This window comes from Conger conger, chromosome 3, assembly GCF_963514075.1.
Source record: "Conger conger chromosome 3, fConCon1.1, whole genome shotgun sequence".
Lineage (NCBI taxonomy): Eukaryota > Metazoa > Chordata > Actinopteri > Anguilliformes > Congridae > Conger > Conger conger.
In genome coordinates this window covers 70935640-70947916 of record NC_083762.1, presented here as the reverse complement: position 1 = coordinate 70947916, position 12277 = coordinate 70935640, and the positions used below count along the sequence as shown (strand labels likewise).

The following is a 12277-nucleotide window of genomic DNA, read 5'->3' as shown; positions in this document are numbered from 1 at the left end:
GGCCAAGCCATCACACTCACACTGCAGCCTCTGACTGATACGTGCAGGTGCACAGTCACGCATACAAGCAGAGGCATGGCTAGCTGTTCCACACACGGATAATCTCTTCTGACTCACACACACACACACACACACATTCTCTCCGTACAATACCCCAATTCCCACATAACACGTTTTAAAAGAAACAAAGACAATGACAGCCCAAAACTCATAGATGCGTAAGAGGTTACATTTCATACACTAGAAAACAGGACAAAGTTCAACAAGAGGGGGTGGAGAACGTCACATTAAATTAAGTGGATCAGTCAGAAGAGAGCTCTGGTTGAGCCTGTTAGCTTATTATTCTCCCCAAAATATTTAACAGACCCAAGGGGGGGCAGGGGGGCAGAGCTTTTGCATTTTCATACCATTACATTACATTACATTAATGGCATTTGGCAGATTCTCTTATCCCGACGTACAGTTGATTAGACTAAGCAGGAGACAGTCCTAAGGGCTGATTATAACAGGACGGAATAGGCACCAGCTCGCACGTTCAGTCCGGAACATTCTCTGAACATTACATTACATTAGAAGTCATTTGGCGGACGCTTTTATCCAATCGACTTACAGCTGCTTAGGCTAAGCAGGACACAATCCTCCCCTGGAGCAATGCAGGGTTAAGGGCCTTGCTCAAGGGCCCAACGGCTGTGCGGATCTTACTGTGGCTACAGCGGGGATCGAACCACTGACCTTGCGTGTCCCAGTCATTTACCTTAACCACTACGCTACAGGCCACCACTAAAGATAATTTCCTGCATTCTGGGGCCTTGAACACACGGACAAAAATCCCTTCGGACGGCTAAGAAACAAACGTCCAAATGTCAGCTTATTGTAAAGGATTTAGGAAAAGCGCCATTCATTTCTCACATAGACCATCTGTACTTTTCTGAACCGGAAGTCTCCGCACACAGGTTCAGAGACAGGCGGCTACTGTAGATCTGGGAGAATATTTTGAGCACCAGCCCTTCACTACCATGGAAAGTTCTTTTGGTCTCTCTCGCTCTCCCTCTCCCTCTCCCGTCTCTCACTCTCTCTCCCTCTCCCTCCCATCTCTCTCTCTCATCTCTCCCTCTCTCTCTCCCTCTCTCTCCCTCTCCCTCCCGTCTCTCTCTCTCATCCCTCCCGTCTCTCTCATCTCTCCCTCTCTCTCTCTCTCTCTCCCTCCCGTCTCTCTCTCTCATCTCTCCCTCTCTCCCTCTCCTCCGTGCGGTGTGCTTGGCCCCACACCCTGTAATGAGCGAGGACTCCACTGGGCCAAGAGCGCTCCTGTTCAGCCCTGTCATTAAAATCCACTTTCCTTCCAAAAATACTCCCTGACCTTCCCATCGGCCCCCGCAGACACCTCAGCACTCCCACACAGAAGAAAGGGAGAGGGGGGAGAGAGAAAGAAAGAAAGAAGGAAAGAAAAACTCTATATGCTGGGGAGAAAAACATGTGTGGCATTGATATACAAGCCTCCTGGGCAGGTAGTTTGTGTTCTTATTACCGTCCTTATTAGTGTTTGTCATTCACCTCGTAGATTGTCTGCATGATTGCCTTAGGCGATTTATTCATACATTTCATTCCAATGTATTAATCATATTGATCTTACACACGATTGCTAACTGCTCCTGTCTCCGTCTGTTTAGATAATGCTTTGGCAACATTGTTCATAGACAGTCATGCCAATAAAGGATTGAAATTGAAACTGAAAAGGGGAGCGAGATAAGAGTGAGAGATGACTGAGCGAGTGAGAGGGTGGGTGTGTTGGGTGTGTACGTTTGTGTAGGTATTCTTGATCTGGCTCATTTCCTGTTCAGTTCTCTTAGAAAGTTGCAAAATCGTACAGTAACACTTCAAAACGACAAGCTACTCTGCTGGTGTAAAATGGAGCCAATCAAAATGCTGTGTTATAATAACTAAATTGGGCATTTAATTATTCAATGTGTACGTGCGCATGTCTGCGTGTGTTGTGTGTGTGAGTGCATGTGTGTGTGTGTGTGTGTGTGTGTGTCTGCACGTTTTGTATGCGCCCAAACAGTAGCACAAAGACATTCCTTTTCCAAGCCGCCATTGTCCTGCAGACTGGATCCCAAGCAAACAATAGGACTGACCCTGTTAGCAGCTGGAGCACGTTAGCAGGAGCATGTTAATGGCGGGAGCACGTTAGCAAGAACACTATCCTAGCGGCAGGATCACGTTAGCGGTGGGAGCACGTTAGCAAGAACACTATCCTAGCGGCAGGATCACGTTAGCGGTGGGAGCACGTTAGCAGGAACACTATCCTAGCGGCAGGATCACGTTAGCGGTGGGAGCACGTTAGCAGTGAGAGCACGTTAGCAGGAGCACGTTAGCGGTGGGAGCACGTTAGCAGGAGCACTATCCTAGCAGCAGGACCATGTTAGCAGCAGGACCATGTTAGCGACAGGAGCACGTTAGCAGTGGGAGCATGTTAGCTGCGGCACCATGCTAACGGTGAGACCATTAGCATTAGCCTCACTCCACTCCGCTCTCTGTTTGATTTGGCAGGGAAGCCCCTGAAGCACGCTGGCCCCTCTCAGCGCCCGTACGCTCCCCCTCACACTGCCATCGCTGCCGGCTCTGTTTGCAGGGCAGCCCGCTGCCGGGGCACGAACAAAAGGCTCCCGGGACAAAGCAAACGAGAACGTCGAAACTCCCTCCCAGCGTCCACGTCAGGCCCAAAGCATTTCCAGGAAGGCCGGGGCCATTAAACAGCCAAAGTGTTTGCACACAGGAACCTTTCTGCTGAACTCAAACCCACTGGCGGCAGAGTGGCTCAGCACTTAACGCAACTGCACTTTTAACAAACAGGGGGCAGGTTAGATTGCCAGCCGGGTACACCCGATGGTTGTATCTCAAAACGTGATACTTTACCTCAATTACCTAGCTATTCTACCTCGCACGTAGGCTCAGATAACAGTCCCGCTCGCTTATCAAAGAGAGCGAAACGTCGGCCCAATGCACTGTAACGGGTCCAATCCCAGCCATTGTTTGGAAACTTGGAACGCGATCACTGCGCCTTCCCCTGTTTATGCCAGGAGGCAGCCGCGCACACCCGCTACGGCCACAACGGGACGGTGCATTCCCAGCCGCGAGCACTCACACCTCAGGCCCCACTGCGGCCGTAGCACATGAATGCTAACACGACCAGGAATGAACCCTGTACCAGGGGTTAAATATATCTTGACACCGGGGTCAGGACACCCGTACAGAGGGGCTGTACAACGCCGGTTACATCACGACGGCAAATACGAGGGAAATCTTTAAACGCATGATGGACACTCTGACCGACTCGACACCCAAACAGCCTGTGCCAAACAATGGGCTGTTTAAGGATTCCGTGCCAACTTCTGTTCTTAGTTATTTAAGTAGCTCAATGATGTCTCATTGATGTCACATTTTGTCCACAAGCTTGATGTATAAGCAAGCAAGCAAGACTGTATTTGCATAACACATTGGAGATACAAACTGAAAAGAAAATAAATATATATATATATATATTTTTTTAATAAAGTTCAAATAAAAATAAAAGTGCTCTATTTGGGGTCCAACACGTTTTAGCAATCATGAGGTCCAATCCCAGACAAGGCACCTGAGGTGGGTCTAACCCCCTTGAGAAGTTAACACCAACTACAGCCACAGGCAGGGAATGTATCCTACAGGCTTTACTGTGCTCAAGTACAGGAGTGCTCACTCAAAGAGCAAACTGCAACTAAGGTAACTGGCTGGACCAAATCCAGCATGCAGACTGGACTGGCTGTTGAATTAAATTAAATTTCCTCTTCAAGAGCCATATTAAACTATTTCTTCCTGTGCTAAAATAATACCCCTGCCACAGAAAGGGCTCCATTCAGCCAGTCTCAGGCAATATCAATTAATTCTCAATTATTTCCCCATAGGTCTCTCAGTCTCAAGATGAAATCTAAATAAATCATACACTACATTTATCTTTTTTTTGTTGATATGCATTGACGTGCAATACTTCTCGCATAGTTGCATATTCAAATAATCACATTTTGTCTCGGTTTCGGTCCTGACCGTTCGCAGTCTAGAATAAGCGAAAGCTGAAAGAAAATGCCATCTTTGTCTGGCTTCTTCACGGCTGAACTGACAGCAGATAAAACGAAGGCTACCAGCTGTTGCGGTAATCTGGTCGATGGCCCTCATCTCGACTGAGTGGGGAAAAAAAAAGAAAAAAAAATTTCAGACCATTAAACAAACCTTTCAATTCATGTGTCCGAACAATGGTGACCTTGTGATCGGCTGCTTTGAGGATTTAGCGGTTTTATAACTGCACGGATCTGCAAAAAAAATTATTTCCCACTTATTAAGCCACTGTGTAAGTCTACACTGTAGCTCCTGAGGAGCTTGAGTTTTTACAGTACACTTAAGATGGATCCCCATTCTGTGATCGGGGGGGGGGGGGGGGGGGGGGGGGACAGCAGACCTGACCACCTTTAGAGCAAGAGGATACAGAGCATACAGATAAAGACACATGGAGGTAGAGACAGGAGTGCTGTGTCTATCTGTGACGAAGATAAATCATTTTGTTTTCAAACATTTTGGACATGAATGGAGTCGGACCCAAGTGTTACCTTCACGGCGCAAAACGTCCCATTTCACTGGAAATCAATTTGACAATAATTTCCTGCCCCTGACCATTCGTCCACAAGCTTGTGTGAACTCCTCAAGTTCCTTCTTTCACTTACTGCACAGAGAATCTCACTCAATGGATACATTTCATATGAACTGTTCCATGCACTGTAGATGCCACCAATCACATTTCAGGAATGAATCGATCCACATTTGTTTTATATAGAAATTTTGACTTGTGTGTCAGTATGTACACAACAGCTACATCACTTCCGCCTCTCGCCTTTTCTTAACAAGGGAATGTGCTGCTGGCATTCAGGTTGTGAAAACATTAAATATGTATTCAGTTAAATGCCATCTCTGTGCATTTTACATTTACATTTACATTTTAGTCATTTGGCAGACGCTTTTAATCCAAAGCGATTTACAAGTGCATAGGTTCTTCCACAAGTCAAAGCATCACATCCATAACTAGGAAAATACACATGAAATGCTGTTCTAAACATATAGTCATCATAAGTGCAATTTTCTTTTTTTCTGGGGGTTAGACAAGGAGGATAGGGATATCAGAAAGGGGGGTGGGGGAAATCAGGAGGGAGGACTAAGGTAGAGTTTGAAAAGGTGTGTTTTTAGTCTGCATCCAAATAGGGGGAGGGATTATGCTGTCCTGACAGTGGTAGGCAAGTCATTCCACCACTAAGGAACCAGAACAGAAAACAGGCGTGAACGTGCAGCTCGACCGCCAGGTGCACGTAGAGAGGGAACCATAAGGCGACCAGAGCTGGCAGACCAGAGTGGTCTAGCTGGGGAGTAGGGAGTGATCAAGGATTGTATGTAAGGTGGGGCAGTCCCCTTAGCAGCCTGAAATGCCAACACAAGGGCCTTGAATCGGATGCATTTTCACAGTAGATATTGCAATGCCTATATTAGAATAGCATATATGGCCACTATGGTTACGAACGACTATGTCACTACGACCTCCCCAGCGTGACTACATGTCTGCCTGGTCCACCTTTTCGAATCCACCCATTGCCCAGCGTTGGGCATTAGCGCCTGCTAGCCTAGGTGCTAACTGACAACACTTCTCCAAGCTTCTCTCTCACTGTCCTTCCCGTCTCTGCAGCAGTCTGTGAGAGGTGGTTCTCAGCGCAGACAGGGATCAGATCAGAAGTGAGGGCCTCGCTGAATCCTGACACGGCGGAGGATCTGATCATAATCAGCACTGCTAGACTAAGCTGAGGCAGTGTGTATGAGACTGGTTTAAAGGTACATTTCAGACAAGAGAGGAATTGCAGCAACAAACATGCTCAAACCACAACACTGTTGATCCCACCCCCCTTTCTCTGTGAACGCGCTGAGGTCGAAACGCCATTGGCTGTGGCAATTAGAACCAATTTTCAACCAATGAGCTTGAATTATAGCGCAGCTGTGCAGTGTTTTGGTACAGAGTGCCGGCTCGTCAACTGCATATTTTGAAACCCGAATTTAAGGATTACAAACACAGGCAGAGGGTGAGTCAACACGTCAGTGAGCCTTTTTCCAACGACAGGAAGGGATTTACAGTGGTCTTGTGACAATGTTTTAAGACAAAAATCTTACATACTGTACCTTTAACCAGGGGAAAAATAGGTAGAAGGCCGAGCTATCGGAGCTGGCCATCTGAGGAATGTTGTGGTGCTCAGGGGAATTTCCTTTCAGGGGCGGCATTTTAGGAACATCCCGTTTGCACTTTCATTTGACGTTACGCACTTAATGTCAGCTCAAAAAGAAAGGTTACACTTAAATATAGCCTTTTTATGTACTCCGTAATGACAGATGTACACATACAGACCACAGAAAAATATAACAAAATAATAAAATGGGCCATGCCATAATGTTGTGCCAGCAAATGTTGTGATTGCGCCACAGGTTGAAAAATGCTGGTCTACGGTGTTGTTACTGCATACCTGTCACACACAGCCAACCCAGCGGAGGGAGAACGGCCAGAAACACAGTCACACAGCGAGCCCAACACCAGGACGGCCCCACCCTGTTCCTGGAGATCTACAGTCCTGTAAGGCTTTCACTCCAACCCTGACAAAGCACACCTCACTCAACAGCTAGAGATCTTGTTGAGCTGCCAATTAGTATAATCAGAATAGGGGTTGAAATAAAAGTGCCAATGATGGTAGATCTCTAGGAACAGGGTAGCGTAGCCATGCTCCACACACCGACCTCGGTCCCTGTGCTTGCAAGAGCCTGGCTCCCATGCCTGACTGTATGCTCTTCATACAAGTACACAGTAGGATGAGTTTGGATGACTATATGCGCACACACACACACACACACACACACACACACACACACACAGAGTGTATACTAGTATCAGGACACAGTAGGACGAGTTTGGCTGTGCACTCTTCATACAGAGACACAGTAGGATGGGTTTGGCTGTGCACTCTTCGTACAGAGACACAGTAGGATGGGTTTGGCTGAACACTCTTCGTATCAGGACACAGTAGGCAGTAGTAGTAGAGTGTGGCTGGCGGCGTACTCTTTGAATGAGGAGTGCGGTAATGAGAACCTGGCAGTCATCTCCCTCTGCTCAAACGGTATGAGACGGAGGACAGAATGACGGAGCCTGAGAACGCTGGCTGCCGCGGGCCTTCCCACCCTCCAGCAGAGACACACGGCTTCTCCAGCGCACAGCGCTGGGAGCGGCTTGGAGACACCGGCCTGTTCCCAGGCCTGCCTCCACCTGCGGCACAATCCTCTGGCACAAACACACACTCAAACACACACTCAAGCGCACGCGCGCACAGGCGCACAGGCGCACAGAGGCGCGCACACACAGAGGTGCGCACACACTCACACAAACAAACACACACACACACACAGAGGCGTGCACACACTCACACACTCACACAAACAAACACACACTCACACACACACACAGAGGCGCACACACACACACACAAACACACACACACACGCAAGCACAAACACGCGCGCACACACAGGCAAACACGCGCACACACACACTCACTCAAACTAGGCTTCAGCTGCAGCAAGGATTGTACACAGATCACAGTACCTCCTTGCGCTCTGTGGCTAAATGCTGCAAAACACAAATGCAAATACATACGGAATTTAGACTAATCTGCCACCAACTACGTTTCCTGATTTCGTAACTGTTCACTTGCAAGTCTGATAAGCCGTGGCCATGTGGTGGGCGTGCAGCTGCAGCAGCTGCAGCGGTGGTGGTGGTGGGCATTTCCATTCACGGGGGCTGCAGAGTGGCTCATCCCGTTAAGGCACTGCTCCAGCGCACGGATTGTTCCCACGGTCAGGAGCCGGATCTGGAGCTCCAGTGCCGACTGCGTCCGGTAGCACACTCCGGGAACGGAACGGTTTCAGTCGACCGGGATTACGGAGTCACTGCACAGTCCTGCCCCCTGCTGGCTTATCGGAGGCGCGCGGTCCGCCTATCGAAGCATCTTGAGTCAGACTCGTGAAGAGAGCGTCATCACATGACTCACAGGGGAGAAAGACGCCCGTCTGCCCCCTCCTGAATTTGCACAACACGATGAAGCACTCCAGAGATACAGGGCGGCAGGGGGGGGGGTGTACTGAGCCACTGTCGAACTGTGGTCCTGGGTTTGAATCCCTACCTGGGCCTCTCTACGTGGAGTGCGCATGTTCTCCGGTAGTCCTCGGAGTTCCTCCCAGGCCGAAGACGTGCAGGGTAGGCACATTCGAGAGTATAAACTGCCTGAAAATATCAGAGTGCAAGCGAACGGGGCTCGCCCTGTGAGGAATGGGTGGCTCATCCAGGGTGTATTCCTGCTTCACACCCAATGCACGCTGGGATAGGCTCCAGCATAGTGTCAGGATGGAAATAGCAGCGATTAACAGACAACTGCGATAGCTCTCGATTGTTAGGATTATGAAAGTCATGTAGCGTACACAAGCCATGAAGTGCGTTAGCTCCCACACATAAAACGCTGACTTTATAATGTCCACCTGTAGAGTCCGTGTTCATAAGAGGCCGGGCTCCAGGATCAAAGCTGACCGCTAATCGCCTCGGGATTTGCAGCATGTTGACAACAGCCGTCCAGTCAGCGAGAACAGGCGGTACGGTTCACCGTATTAATAAGGCAGAGAATGTCTTAATCCGTCGGCCGCAGAGGCTCATGTGGGAGAAAGTCAATACCAAGCCCGGTCAGGAGCAGGCAGGTGGCTCGCAAGGTTAAATGCCAAAATCCCATTTTCTCCCAACGTCAGTGGAGCTGGATCCCCATGCAGAGAGGGTCACGCAGTTACTGGCGGCTTAGGGCCTGGTGGCACGGTAAACTCGGGGTACGAAGATTTAAGGGGAAGCTAAACGTGGGCAGTAGTCAGAACCAAAAGTGTAAAGATTCAAAACATGTGAAAATGCCTATCAGTGTGTCAATATTTCCTTTGACCAAAAAAAACACAGCAAGTCGCACCTACGCCACAACACTGTCACTCTGCAACATGACATTCACTCTGTCAGCAGTAATCGCGGGGAAATACACTTTTGCTGTGAACACTTTCATAATAAACACACTTTTATTACCGCTGGGTGACTTTAAATCCCCTTTTCATAATACTGTTAGAAGAGAGTCATAATGTTACATCTAAGGCTTATATTTCCAGGCTCCATTAACAGATATAGTACATTGATTTCCAATGCACTCTGCAGTTTGTGTGTTTGTGTTGTATTCAACATGGAACTTTTAAGATTTATTTTTATTGTATCAGATTTTTTTAAATCTCAGGGGACTTCCTGGTTCAGTAAAGGTTAATCTGCCACCATTACGGCCACTGCCAGGACATGGTGACGGTGTTGCTCCCAACAGTGCTTAGCAACACGTATAAACCAGCCATATGGCATGCCACTTACTAACAGCGTCCAGGAGAAAGGCAATCACTCTCGCCTTCCACAGCCATTTTGAGAGCAAATTTCATTTGAATGTCAATTCTTCGGAAATGTACAGCAATTTTATAAATGTACTGCATGTAAACGAGTTGTAACAATGCAGTCCCAGACTCACACACACACACACACACACACACACACACACACAGAACCTGGAAGCCATTGCCCACATTAATGGGAAGTCTGTCATCCCAGGCAGATGTCACTTCAAAACGTGAAACAAAGAAGTATCGGAGACTCCTGGGGCCACCTGCCAAGACTAAGTCAGCCCCTCTCCCTCTCCCTCTCCCTCCCTCCCTCCCCCCCTCTGTGCCCTGCGGGGTGATTACACAGAGCTGCCTAACTGTCACTCCCTCAGAGCCAGAACCCATTCACTCACTCACTAAAGCCCATTGTGCACTCAGAGTCACCTGGCCCCAACTGATGAGCTAATGTGTGTGTGTGTGTGTGTGTGTGTGTGTACACAGCGTAGTGCGTAAGTATTTGGACAGTGACACATTTTCTTTTTTTGTTGTTTTGGCTCTGTACTGTGTTGTTTTTGTTAATTTGAGAGTTTTTACACGTAAATCAGGCGAACAGTGGAGGAACTGTAGCCGTTTTTATACCTCAAGAAATACAATAGCCAGGTTACAGTTTGTAAAAATGCACATTAAAAGCCTGTAGAGTTCTGGAACAAAGTGTTGTGGACAGATGAGTCAAAGGTCAACCTTTACCAGAGTGATGGAAAGTGCGGAGAAACAAAAAAGAACAGCTCATGATCCAAAGCATACGGCCTCATCCGTCAAACATGCTGGAGGTAGTGTTATTGCTAGCGCATGTATGGCTGCCACTGGAACTGGCTCACTGGTGTTCATTGATGATGTCCCTGCTGGAGGCAGTAGCAGGATGAATGCTGAAGTACACAGAAACAGCTCGTCTGCGCAGATCCGAGCAAATGCCTCAAAACTGTTTGGACGATGCTTCATCGTGCAGCAGCACAATTATCCAAAACGTACAGTCAAAGCACCTGACCTCCATCCAATTGAGCATGCATTTAACTTCCTGAAGCCCAGACTGGCCCCTGAAACAAGCAGGAGCTGAACAGGGCTGCAGTAGTGGCCTGGCAGAGCATCACCATGGAAGGTACCCAGCATCTGGTGACGTCTATGGGTCGTAGACTTTAGGCAGTTATTGACTGCAAAGGATGATGACTTTGAGTTTGTGTTAATCTGTGCAATCACAGATTCTGGTCCCTTAAAATTGGGGGGGCCATGTATAATAAGGGCTGTAATTCCTACATAGTTCACCGAATACGGATGTAGAAACCATCAAATTAAAGCTGAAAGGCTGCACTGTTGCACACAGTGATCGTTTTACTTCAACTGTTTGTTTGCTGGGATACAGAGTGATAAAGCAAAAAACAACAACAACAAATACTGTGTCACTGCCTAAATTCTAATGGACTGTACCAACCATCTGCGCAAGTATACCTGTGCGTGTGTCTGCGTGTGCGCGCGTGCATGCGTGCGAGAGTGTAAGTGTGAGCGTATGCCCGACTGCGTTTGTGCGCGTGTGCCTCTCTCTAATATGACAGAACGGGAAAAGCTCACAAACAAAAGACGACGAAAGAAAAGGGAAACTCGCATCCGACGGTCCGCAGCCCTGGGAAACGGAGAGCGGCAGGCTCGCTCGGCGTTGCGTAACCGCGGCTGGCACGGGCGGTAAACGCTCGGAGGGATAAAACCGGAGAACGAGACCTGCCTGCTCTCCCGCTCCCCTGCTCGTAAATCCCAGAGCGGCTCATTCCAGAGGTCATGTAAGAGGGAGAAAAAAAAAAAAGAGACCTTCGAAGCCCTGATTAATGAACGCGTACTGGAACGCGGGCTGTTAAAAGGCTGACTCACGCAGACAGAGGAGGGGGGGGGATGGTGAATAACAACGCCGGGACAGCCCGAGAGCGAAGGCACGCACAAAGAGCCTTAAACTTTACAGGAGAGGAGGGATGAAAGAACGCCACCTCCGCGGCGTGACTCAATGAACACGATACTCCCCTCGCCGGAGAAAAACACTCTCACACAACGGCAGAAAACTTACCTGCAACCAGCCGTTGTCATGGCTGATGACTTCTCAATAGATCTAGTAACATTAATAACAAACTACAACTTAATGTAGGGGATCCACAGTCTAGCCACATGCCCCCCCCATCATATGCAAAATGGACGGTTCAAAAATCCCCCTTCTTCACCAGAATCCATTTCACCAACCCCATCCTGTTCCATAATCCTGTAAGATGTGAGGTCACAAATATGTGATTAGAATGTTCTTAATAATATAGAATATTCTAATGCTCATGTAACAATCGCTGCTGGTAACTTAATGCAGTTCTAGAACACAGACTTGGAATTTTAAAGAAAAAAACGAGTCTTCAAAGGGTTAATGGATCAAACAGCTGGGCTATGAAACACATCAGCCTCAGTGCGGGTGCAACTAAGGGCTGAGTTTGTGTTTACCTCTTTTATGCAATGCAGAACGTTGCCAACAACAACACGACCCCCCCCCCCCCCGATGCTATCACGCAACAGGATGTAGCATTGCGACTTCCTATTGCAGCTGCTGGAAAGTTCTGTACTCAGTTCTGTGGTTCCATACGATAGGAGGGGACAGGGACAATATCGGAGTGTGTGTGGGTGTGTCATTCGAGCCCTTTATGCAGTCTATTTC

The 12277-nt window shown here is 48.2% G+C and overlaps 1 protein-coding gene across 2 annotated transcripts in view; it reads right to left on the bottom strand.

The window, feature by feature from the left end:
* Nucleotides 1-12277, bottom strand: part of lrch4 (leucine-rich repeats and calponin homology (CH) domain containing 4) — a 46292-nt gene that overhangs the window by 23783 nt on the left and 10232 nt on the right. The window lies entirely within an intron of this gene.